This window comes from Echinops telfairi, unplaced genomic scaffold, assembly GCF_000313985.2.
Source record: "Echinops telfairi isolate 266 unplaced genomic scaffold, ASM31398v2 ScPeMD7_5592;HRSCAF=6446, whole genome shotgun sequence".
NCBI lineage: Eukaryota > Metazoa > Chordata > Mammalia > Afrosoricida > Tenrecidae > Echinops > Echinops telfairi.
This window is the reverse complement of record NW_022109491.1, coordinates 39552103-39565248: the sequence shown is the minus strand read 5'-3', so window position 1 is coordinate 39565248 and position 13146 is coordinate 39552103.

The window sequence follows — 13146 nt, the reverse complement described above, 5'->3', positions numbered from 1 at the left end:
CAGAGGCACTGAGTGGCAACATCTGAGATGATCGAGATATGCTGGCTAGGAGTAGGAATATAAGACATGACACTTGATAGAGGAGAATTATATTAATTATCTAATATGGCTGTAACAGAAATAATACAAGGGGGCTTCACAAACGCAAATTTAATTTTTTACAGTTTAGGAAGCTAGGCGTTTGAATTCAGCATGTCAGCTCTAGGGCAAGTATACAACTGGTGTGGCTGCAGCATCACCTGACTTCCTTGTCCAACTTCTTAAAGGCAGGGGAATGATCATTAACATCAACCCAAAGGTGATCCTAATGAGAGGGAGATGATTTGTACCTCTCTATACCAAGTTTGACACAAAGTGTCTTACCCACAGCGCTCTCTACTTCTTTGTTAGCTTGAATAATCAATTGCAATTGCAACACAGAATTCATAGACACTACTCATGATTATGGAGTTTAAATGGGAAATAACAGGTTACAATTCAGGATACTGTTCTTTGATCAGGGTAGCTCCTTGACCATATCTACAGTCCGGCACCTCCCGGGGCTTGTGGACCTCTTGAACTGGCTGCTGCACCGCTTGGGAAAACTTGCAAAGCTCTTTACTTCCAGTAGTTACGTGCCCAGAGTCACACACACTCCCAGGAAGCTTACTGGCTGAAGACACTCAGCTCTGTCTATTGTCAACTCCACACTGTTCCCCTTGTTGCATAGTCCGGGAAGTCCACTGTGCTACCTTGTGCTGGTCTTCTGGTTTGGATGCCATCTCGCCACAACTTCTCGGTGTCTTGTGCCAGAGGCCAAGTCTGACTTCCTTGGGTAGCACATCTGCCTAAGGACGATTCCTATAAGAGGTCCGATATGCCACCACTTTCCATTCTTCTTGGTCTTACTTTAACACAAATCATCCCTTCAGGGTGCTCTACTCTGCTGGGTTTCAGTGGCCACACAGAACATACAATTATAGGGTGTGTTTTTTTAAGGGAATTAACAGGTCATAACAAATCAAGATTAGAAGATATTAATGATACTGCCCGTTTATCTAAGGAGCCCTGGTGGCATAGTGAGCTATGAGTTGGGCTGTTAACCAACAGTCAGCAGTTCAAACCCACCAGTAACTCCACTGGAGAAAGATAAGGATTTATGCTCCCATTAAAATTACAGCCTCAGAATCCACAAAGGGGCAGTTCTGTTATCTCAGCACAGTGGCCTCTGGTGCCTGTTCCTGACACCACAGCTAGCCTTTCTTGACGGTCAAAGGGTTCTCTGTCTCTCTACTTCTGAGATGGCTCACTTTATACCCAGAGAATTCTGAAACAACAATTCCCTCCTTAAAGTCCAATGCACCTTTTTTTTTTGCGTGATCTCACAGTCAATCATTGGGAGTAACACACACTAGAGGTAGAAGAGCTCCCTCTAACTTCTAGGCATAGGAATTTTTCAATGCAGAGACACCGGGTCCAAAGGACATGTTTCATGCCAGAAATTCTCTTAATGGTACTAGACTCCATTCTGAGCCGCTGGGAGGACTAATTTTTTTTAAATCAATTTATTGGGGCTCATACAATTCATCGCAATACATAGATCAATTGTGTAAAGCACATCCATACATTTGTTGCTCTCATTATTCCCAAAATTCGCTTTCCTCTTGGGTTCCTGGAATCAGCTCATTTTCCTTTTTCCCCTCCCCTTCCCTTCCTCCTCCCCTCTCCCCCATGCACCCTTGATAATTTATAAATTATTATTATATCTTATATTATACTGCCCGGCGTCTCCCTTCACCCACCCCTCTGCTGCCCGTTCCCCAGAGAGGAGGTTATATGTAGCTCCCTGTGATCATTTCTCCCTTTCTACACCCTTTCCCTCCTGGTATCGCCACTGTCACCCCTTGTCCTGAGAGGTTCATCTGTCCTAGATTCCCTGCATTTCCAATTCCCATCTGTACCGCTGTGCATCATCTGGTCTAACCAGGTCTGCAAGGCAGAATTGGGGTCCTGGTAGTTGGGGGGAGGAAGCATTTAAGAACTAGAGGAAGGTTGTGGATTTCATTATTGCTATACTGTACCCTAAGTGACTCATCTCCCCACTACCACTCTGCAAGGTATGTCCAGTTGTCTAGAGATGGGCATTGGGGGAGGACTAAGTTTAAATGTGGTGGGATGGCAAAACTGATCATTTCCCTGGTTAGTTCTCTCTATCTCTTATTTGCATACTACTACTCCTAAAAGGACACATGCATTATTAGCAAGTTATCCAATTAATCTGATGGACTACAAGTACCTTATCTGCATAGTCACACACTATCATTTGGTGGGAGTTACAAGACGATGGCTAGAACGGTCATAGAAACTCCACTAAATGGACCTCAAGAAGATTTCCTTTCTCTTTTGACTTTGGAGGAAGGTCTTTATTTCTTCTGTTCTCTGCATGTGATTTTGCGACTATCTTTCCCCATATTTGCCTATTCACTTGCTTGCTTAAACTCTTTTATATCTCAAACTAGATTGACTTATGACACATTCTATATTAGCATTCTCATCAACATAACAAAGTAAAGCATTTCAGATGAGATTATAACCTCAGGTTTAATGGTAGGGCTTATAACACATATGGAAGACAGGGGACACAATTCAATATTTAATAAAAATGTAGTGGCTTGCCCTTATGTTAAAACCCTACTGTGTAAAAATAGAGAAAAATGCATACAATCATGAAAAGCAGTGAATATAAAAATATTACTTTTAAAAGAGGAAAAAAGAACAATGTAATCCAATATGTGAGTTTCAAAAAGCCAATGAAATCTTCACACTGTGTAGAAGTGTTGACACTGCTGTTGCCTAGGCCAGGTCTGCATTATTGGGGAGACGCTCCTGTCTCCCAGGTACTTAAGAGTGTTTACTACTCATAAAATAAAGTTGCTTGGCTGAGAACTACCTTTGACTTGCAGGTGCCTAGAGGCAATACCTTCCTTTGAGGTAGTTTGAAGCTAATGACATAAATACTGAAGCCTGGGCTGATCCCTGGCCTCTGAGACATGAACCATTTCTGTGTTGCAGTGTACCCTTCAGATGTAAAGGTCTCCTTTTGGCTCTATTCTTGCCCCTGGTTCATCATGCTTCCCTCACTCTCATTCTGAAAGCAACACTTCAATGTCACTTCTTCAGTCTACCTTTTCAGGCTCTGATCCCAAATCAGGCCTAAAACCATCTGCACTGGTGGATAGTCCTTGTGCCTAGAGGAAGCAATCTGTCTTACAACCCCACCTTGTAGCACTGAACGAACTTTGCTGAAACGTTAACAGCTCTTTGGAAGAGGCAGTTGCACATGCTAGAAGACATTCTACAGTGAGACAATCCTAATAGTGAAAGATTTCACATTTTTGAAAAAATAAAGAATATTAAAATATTTGGAAATGGTCAGAACTCTGTGGGTACAGACAAACTATTAGTTTTCCATGTACGATACAATATTTATTACCTGAAAGCAAAAGGTGATCATTCTCAGAAAGAAAGCATTGCAGAGAACATCGAGGGTAGATCTGAGCTCAGTGTAAGGTTTTCTTTCAAGAGGTGTCTTAACAGACTACAAGAGAATAATCTAACCACAGAATAAAAGTTGGAGGGCAAAAAAGGATATTTCTGAAATGGATACAACCTCTTATTTGACTCCTGAGATATATGAATTCCATAGAGGTTGAGTGACTTGCACAGCATCACGTAGTTTGGTAATTGATAAATTGAGAAATTACCCTAATAGATTTTTAGTCTTTCTCTCATAAACATTGTATTTCCATTATTAAAAAACAATACTCACTGCCATCAAGATTCTAACTCATAGTGAACCTGTTAGAAAGAGGAGAGCTACCTCTATGAGTTTCTGAGACTGTAAATCTTAAAGGGAGTAAAATCTTCATTTTTTCTCCCCCAGAGTGGCTGGGGGGTTGAACTGTTGACCTCGTATAACAGCCCTGTGTGTAACCCTCTATACCACCAGAGCTCTTATCTCTACGACACTCACAGTTAAATGAAGCATGTAGCTGTGTAAGAAAATAAGAGGGAAAAAAAAGTGGAGAAAAAAGTGAAGAAACATGTTAGATTGAGTTCTCCAGAGAAGCAAAACCATGCTGCTTATACATGCTTATAAAGAAAGAAATTGATATCAAGAAAGTGGCTCGCACTATTGTAGAAGTGGGTAAGTCCAGTCTGCTTGAAGTCAATGGGTCAGGTGTTAAGCTAAAGGCTGTCCCTGACCTATGCAGTTGCCGAGACTGAGGAACTAGGAAGCAGGAGGATCACAGGCTGGTGAAGACAGATGTAAACGAATACAAGGTCAGCAGGCCAGCCTCACATCAAATGAATCTGCAAAGAATGGCTGCAGAGTTAAATGAATCCCAGGTTGGCAGACAATATGGCAGGTTGCTGACAGCTCACAGGCTCAGCAGGAAGTATGGTAGCCCATTGGCTCAAGGGCAAAGACCCTAAGATTGATGAAGCAGATACAGGATACTGGAGAGCAAGAAGCAATATAGTTTCCCCTCAAGTTCATCTTATAGAGGAGTAACCCATGCATCTTGTCTTATGAAATGAAACTTCCCATTGCATCAGAACGGTGAGCTGGTTACAGTCAATACTCCATCCTAATCTTCCTACACCTGCTTGGCTGTTCGCAGCAGATCCCATCATTGAGTTGATTACATTATATTAGATCACATCACAGGTGAACAAACCATTTATGTATGGAATATAGTAAATTACTGATTACATGCAATGATGTATTTAATCCCTCAATTTATTAATTCCATTTGTTTATCCAATAAACCTTTAGTGAGCATTTATTTTGTGACAGGTGATGTTGAGGTACTTGGGGTTCCAGTGAAAGGATACAGAACTTGAAAAATAGAATTAATTTCCACATCTTTTTATTTCCAGGTACATCACAGAGAAAACAGTTTCTCTATGTTTTTAAATATATTTGAGCTATTAAATACAGTAAGGCCTTACCTTCCATTGAAAGAAAGCTGAATCAAAGGAAAGATCTTTGAAAATCTGATTTTGTAAGGAAGAAGCTAAGGCCCAAACGGACTACACTGCCCTGCTTGAGTTTCCGACTTCTGCAGTCTAGTCGTTGTCTGAGAGCAGAGGGAGAAAAGAAGGTGGAAAGGGAGATTTTGGACTGATTTGGAAGTAGGAAGTACCTACTCTGAATCTAAACTTCTAAGATAGTAATCAATTCCTTCTCGATCTCTTTTCCTCATTCTTGCAAACAAAAATCAAATACAAAATGAATTGTGCAAATATTGTGAACCCCCAGATGTCATGATGAACGAGCTATCATTCAAAGTGACCTGCAGGTAAGACCATCTTCCAACCACTCTGGCAATGCTTCCCCATCAGGCCATCGTTTCCTCTTGTTTCTAGCAGGTGCTTCAATTTGATCTCTTACTAGTCACAGCTTGATGACCTCATTTGGAGGCATGATGGAAATAAATAGCTCACTGGAGACCAGACCCAGCCTCTTTGCCTTCCCTTTCCTGATGGTGAGACATTCAGAGAGCTTGAGGAAATACATGGAGACCTGCGCCAGCATTGAGATGTTTCCATTGCCAGTGGTTCCACAAGACATCTAACCACTGGCCTATGATCTTCCTGCATTCTGCATCATTGTGCGTGCTGCATGAGTCTAAAGAGGAATTTATGGACTAGTAGCAGACATATGGCCTAATATTGTACTTATAGACTTGATCTGGACTGGGCTGGGATGTTTTCTTAATATACAATTACCGTTGATATAAAGCTCTCTGTTACATACATATAAGTGTCTCTGGATTGTTTCTCTAGTTTACCTGGACTAGCACACCTGGGCTCCAAGATCATCCTCTGTAATTCTATTCCTCATAAATATGTTTCAAATATTTCAGGGATGTACCTCTTGAACTCTCTTGGTATTATTCTTCAATATTATTTTTCATGGAACTAACATGATGAAATACAACAAAGACACAATTGAGTAGAGGTTTCAATAAACTAAAACCATCAGCCCCCACCAGCAACTATTTGATCACCATAAATCAAAATCACTCTAGATGATAAACTAAACCAGAACAAAAAGTGGATTTGTTTTTATTTAATCTCACCTTATTGAAATAATTTCTTACATATATGTGCTAGCTCTAGATGATAGAAGTCTATATAAAGTTACTCCATGTGTTTTTGTATTTATTCCTTCCTATATTTGCCTTCATAAAATGGCTCATAAGCTATGCTAGGATCTGACTTTACCTGAAATCTGGAGACCATAAGAATTAGTGAGTGAGAGTTAGGAAAAAAAATTTACTTTTCCTTACATGATAACTGCCCCAAGTAAAAGTCTTCAACATGTGTTCAAAGCCTCGTCAGACAGGGCTGAAGGGCTGTTTCAGCTGGCAACCGAGACACAGAGGATTTTGGATCTTTGGATCTCTAAAGAAAAAACAAGTCAGTTGTCATCAAATTGACTCTTGTGTTTCAGAACAATATAGAGTTTTCAATGGCCATCTGTCTTTAGGGGGATTCAAGCTGCCAAACTTTCAATGTGTAGCAGAGCTCTTAAAAGTTCTCATCATCTAGACTCTTAAAATTCCATATTCTAGTTCTCGTTTTCCAAGTCTATGTTCAAAAAAGCATAGATATTCAACTGAAATTTTAATTGAACAACAACCAACACCAAAGATTTCTTTAGTTCTCATTGGGCTATAAGAGATAGGGAATAAAAAAGAAGTAAAATTTATATTTCTAAAATAATCTAGTAATGTTATACACAAAATCCTCTTCCTTAAATTTTTAATCTTTTTTAATGCTACTTTTGGTAAAATGCCAATTGATCTCCCAAACCCTCCCTGGTGACTAAGGGTAATTGTTTTTTTATTTTTTCTCTTCATGTCCTGTCACATCCCATTTCATAATAAGCTATGAATTATTTCCACTAGCTGCAGCAAAGCCAGAATACTAATCTCTTATTTACCACACTTCTTAGAACTGTCTACTTTTTGTTACCAATTCATAACGATTGGGGTTCTGAATTGCACTGTCCATTTCTGAAGAATTAGTCCAGGTAAACCTTGTGACTAGCCTTGGAACCTGTCAGATATAGAGTGCTGAAATGGACTGGTATTGGCTGGTTTGAGACAAACAATCATATGTTGACTATTCCAGTAGTGACAAATTCAAGAGTAATGGAGTCATGTTCATCATCAAGAAACATCAACAACCCCCCCCACCCAAAGGAAGCATTTCAAGGTCTATTTTGAAGTACAATGTTGTCTATGATAAGATTATATCTATATGCATATTAAAAAGACAAGTTAGCATAACTAGTATTCAAATTATTCATCAGGCACTCAAAGTAGTCATGAAAAAACTGAAAAATGACACCAACTTTTTCATTCTGAAATTTACCAAACATATTGTCACTGTGTATTGATAATTATTGGCAACTGAAATACAAAAATTAGAAACAAAGGGGAAGGAACAGTAGTTGAAAACATGGTCTTGGTGATAAAAATGAAATTGTACATCAAAAAATTTTTCAAGACCAATAAAATAGACTACATCATAAAATTTTGCAAGACCAATGACTTCTTCATTGAAAATACCATTTTTCATACCACATATATAGCTTTATCATACAATCATCATCATACAACAGTTATGACAACTGTACACATAGACCTCACCAGATAAAATATATAGGAATCAAATTGAATATATTTATTGGAAGAGACAATGGAGAAGCTCAATATTAGCAACCAAAATGAAGTCAGGGATGGCCTGTGGAACAAATCATTAATTGCACATATGAAAATTCAGGTTAAAGGTGAAAATTAAAGCAAGTCCCAGTACAAAAGCCAAAATTCAACTTTGAATATATCCCACCTGAATTTCAGGAACAAGCTGTGACAGCAAACACTAATGACAGAAGATATTAAAAGCTGTGGGATGACACAAAGAATATCTTACACGAAGAGAGGAAACGATCTCTGAAAAAGAAAGGAAGGACTAAAGTGGAGGTCAGAACAGACTCTGGAGGTCAGAACTTGCTCTTGAATGGAGACTGTTCTTTTTCTTGTTCTTGGTCGGTGTCATTAAATCAGTTCTGATCCATGGTGATCTTATGCACAGCAGAATGAATCACAGCCTCTCTGCTTTACCGAACATGGTACCCTTTAGCAGGTACTCGTCTCTTCTGATAACATGTCCAAAGTAGGTGAGAGGAAGTTTCACCACCCTCGGTTCTAAGGGTGTACCTTTTCCAAGACAGATTTCTTTGTTCTTTTTTGTATTAGACTGGGTGGATGAGAGAAACAAATAGAGCAACACACACACACACACACACACACACATATATGAAAGCTATATCAAGAAAATATCCAACACAGTCCAATTCAAGTCTATAAGCCCGATACTAGTCCATAAGTCCCTCTTCAAATTCATGCAGCCACATGCAATGATGCAGAAGGAAGGCACATCACTGGCTGGTGGGTGCAAAGTCATGGGGACGTAAGGTCGATTGGGGCATGAGTGGACTCCAGCAGCTCTCAGGTTGGCCAGCAAGCAAGCAGATGAAAGCAGAGAGAAAGGGCATTTCCGCAGGCCTTCCCTATGCAAAGGCCACGCCAACAAGGAGGCATCGGCAGGCTGTGACCTGATTGACAGGTTGGATATCACCCCTATACTCTTATATATCTGGAAGTTGACATAAACTGATGTAACTCCCATGGTAGTCCATGCTACTGTCAATGCCAGCACTATAATTGAAACACATCAATTCTTTGGTCTTCCTTATTCAATGTCCAGGTTTCATAAGGCATATGAGGCAATTTATAATACCATGTCTTGAGTCAGACACATCTTAGTCCTTTAAATGACACCCTTGCTCTTCGATACTTCAAAGGGGTTTGCACTGCGAATTCACCCGAGGCAACGCATCATTTGATCTCTTGACTGCTGCTTCCACGAACACTGTGCACCCAAGCAATTTGAAATCTCCGACAACTTTAATCTTTTCTCCATTTATCATGAAGTTACATATTAATACTATGGTGAAGATTTTTGTTTTCGTTACATTGAGTTGTAATCTTGATCGAAAACCAATACACCATGCTACCATACCTAAAACTCACATAAAAGAGAGGGTGCCAGAAGCATTCCTAATGCTGGCTGTGTGGTGGAGGAAGGGTATCTTCTAGTTTGGCCTAAAGACACACAGGACATGCCTACTTCGGTGTAGCGGTGATTTTATTTTTTGAGCATTATACCATGTCCCTACCCCCAGGATCATCACTTGTTGTCCAGGCTTTTCTAGAGATCCTAACCAAGATAAAATAAAATCATTTTATGAGCATTGGAAAAGAGGTGATAGAGCATTCTTTACTCACAACTGACATGCTGTTGGTGTTCGTAGGTCAAATTGGCTCCATCTTATAGCAACTCTGTGTACAGCGGAGGTCAGCAGCGCACACGCCATGTCGTCTTCTCAGCCAGTGTGTCAATCGTCTTGTTGAAGTCTCCCTCTTTCGCTGCTGTGATACGTTACCAAGCACGACGTCCTTCTCTAGGGATTGGTCTCTCATGTGCTATAAACATAAAATACATAGATGCAAACGATTTACTGGAATTAACAGTAAATTATCTATAAAAGTGTTTATTATATAAAACATTTTCATATGTGTCTATTAGAAACAAACAGGTAAGAACTGTAATTTCTAAAAGAGGAGGAAGGATAGGGTGGGGGCAAGAGGACTTAATGGGACATCATTGTCGATTTAATTTGTTGAGACGGGCTGTGTAACTGTCTACAGTGTGCATATTTAAAAATGAAATGAAATAAAAATCTCTCCAGATTCCTCATCCCCTCAGACATACATATTGATCTGAGTAGATAAGAACAATAGGAAAGTGAAATGGCCTTCAAGTCTTTTATGACAAATTCATGTCAAATATATGAAAACAGGACACAACTTATAACTGCTAGAGGGAAATATGAAGTAATAGGAGTAAATCTAACAAAGATAAAGAAGTCCTTTGTTTTAGGCAAATTCTTTAGAACCTATATGCCTGCTTTTATTGATCTATTTTGGGCATATTCCCTTATGTTTTAGGGTTTTTTTTGCCTGGGTCATGACTTATTTGTATTTTTTTACTTACAGTCTATTATTATCTAACTCTTCATTGAGAAAAATTTCTAACTACTTTTTTATTTTTAAGATTTAGGAACTGGATTTATGCCATGTTTTAGCTATAACATTTCAAAAATATAAAAGAATCAATTCTCACATGATTTATAATGGAAATCAAAAAGCATTATCTGTAAAGGACCAATAGTAAATATTTAGTTACCATGCCTATTCCAGTGCCTGAAGGAATCAGTGACTACAAGTAAGTGGATATAAGATAACTATGTTCCCAGAGCCGGCCACACCATGAGACCCAACGATCCTCACTGACCCATAGCACCACGAGGGACAACACTTGAGACACACGGCGGGAACTGTGTCCACCCTGAGCCCACTACTTAGAAGTCAAACACTGGGGGCGTGAAACAGCAGCAAGGGGAGCAGAGGAATGAAGTCCTCAGGGAACACCAAAAATAGACTGTGGGGGCCAGGTCATGGTGCCTCCTCAGATTGGACTGGAAAGCACTTGTAAAGGACAACAAAGAGACTTTGAACTACTTATAGGGTTTTTTTGTTTTGTTGTTATTGTTGTTGTATTCTTTTATTTTCTCTTGTTGCTTCATTGTGCTTGGTCTGTGTCTGCGCATATTGTTGTTGCTGCATGTCTATCTGGAAGGGATAAGCAGGATAAATAAGCGGAAGAGAGAACAAAGGGATGACAGTTCCAGGGGGACATGGGAGAGGGGTAGGTGGGAGAGAGGAAGTGGTTGTTAACAAACCCAGGGATAAGGGAACAACAAGTGACTAACAATCAATGGTGAGGAGTGTGTAGGAGGTCTGACAGGGCTGGATCAAGGACAATGTAGCCAAGAGGAATTCCTGAAACCCAAATGAAGGCTGAACATGATAGTGGGACAAGAGCAAAGTAAAAGGAAATAGAGGAAAGAACTAGGAGGCCAACGGCATTTATAGAGATCTAATTACACTCATATACATATTTAAATAGATTTGTATACAACGAGGGGGAAATAGATCTATGTACATATATGTATAGGTTTAGTATTAAAGAAACAGATGGACAGTGGGCCTCTATTCAAGTACTCCCTTAACACAAGAAAACTTTGTTCTAATAATTCGGCAGTCTGAGATGCTCACCTTCTTGGCACGATCGCTGAAGACAATGGGTGCACAAGCAAAGGTGGTGAAGAAAGCTGATGGTGCCCAGCTACAAAAGATATAGCGCCTGGGGTCTTAAAGGCTTGAAGATAAACAAGCGGCCAACTAACTGAGAAACAACAGCCCACATGGAAGAAGCACACCAGCCTGCGTGATCATGAGGTGTCGAAGGGATCAGGTATCAGGCATCAAAAAACAAAAAAAATCATATCATTTTGAATTCAAGGGAGTGCAGAGTAGGGACCCAAAGCCCATCTTTAGGCAACTGGACATCCTCTTACAGAAGGATCGTGGGGAGGAGATGAGCCAGTCAGGTTGCAGTGTAGTAATGATGAAACATACAACTTTTCTCTAGTTTTTAAATGCTTCCTCCCCCTCACTATCATGATCCCAATTCTACCTTACAAATCCGGCTGGACCGGAGGATGTACACTGGTACAAATTGGAACTGGAAACACAGGGCATCCAGGACAGAGGAACCCCTCTGGACTAGTGGTGAGAATACCAGGAGGGTGGAGAGAAAGTGAGAGCGAAAGGGGGAACAGATTACAAGGATCGGCATATAACCTCCTTCCTGAGGGACAAACAGTGGAGAAGTAGGTGAAAGGAGATGTCGGATGGTGTAAGATGTGACAAAATAATAATAATTTATAAATTATCAAGGGTTCATGGGGGAGCAGGAGTGGGGAGGGAGGGGAAAAATGAGAAGCAGATAATAGGGGCTCAATTAGAAAGCAAATGTTTTGAAAATGATGATGGCAACAAATGTACAAATATTCTTGACACAATGGATGCATGTGCAGATTGTGATAAGAGTTCTACAAGCCCCCACTAAAATGATTTAATTAAAAAAAACTTTGGTTTACTTCAAGGATGTGTTTTAACTAGTTTGACAATTTAAATTTAAATAGAAAAATTTTTGCTTTTGATGTTTTAATTCATAATGCAAAATAAAAATATTTTAGAGATGCCTACCACAGTACCTGGAAAAGATGGCATATTTTTAAAAATATAATTATGTTCCAATAAAACATTATTTACAAAAAAAGGCAAATAGGGGGCAGGCTGGAATTAGATTGTGGATTGCTGTTGGTTGCCAATTCTGAGGTATATAACAGAGTTTATATGAAACTTTTTTCCAATCCAGTGGAGTGTGTGGATGTGATTTAAGAAGCTAATTAAGAAAGTTCTGTGGCAGCAGTCTGAACAAAGGATGATCAAAATATTCCTAAAGAAGAACAAAGTTAAATCACTGATCCTGTAAGAAATAAAAACATTGTGTACTGGAATTATTAAGACATTGTAACATTGGCACAAAAGATAGTCAAATAAATGAGCAGGGGAAGGTTTGAAACCTCAAACTTTCTCTAGAACAGGGAAGGCATTCCAGATCAAACAGGAATTGATTGAATGCTCAATATGTAATCTTCACTCAATGACTTATCAGTATAGGAATTAAATTAAATTGGATTCCTACATCGCTTCATAGACAAAATATCTTTCTATAAGAATTACAGACTTAATTAAAAGGCACATTTTAAACTTTTAGAATAAAATATTAAAATATCTTCTTATACCAGGTAAATTGTGGAGCTATATTAAGGTGAGACACCTGCCCCTCATATATACCTGGATAAGAATACAAAGTAAAGAGCCCTAGATGCTACGAATAATTTTTACTAACTGTGGTAGTCTAGGTACTTTAGAGAAGCAAATCCACAGCAACTCATGTATAAGAGAGAGTTTTGTATAAAGGTTAAGTGTGCATCAAGAAAACATCCCAACCCAGTGCTGCCCAAGCCCACAAGTCCAACATGAACCCATT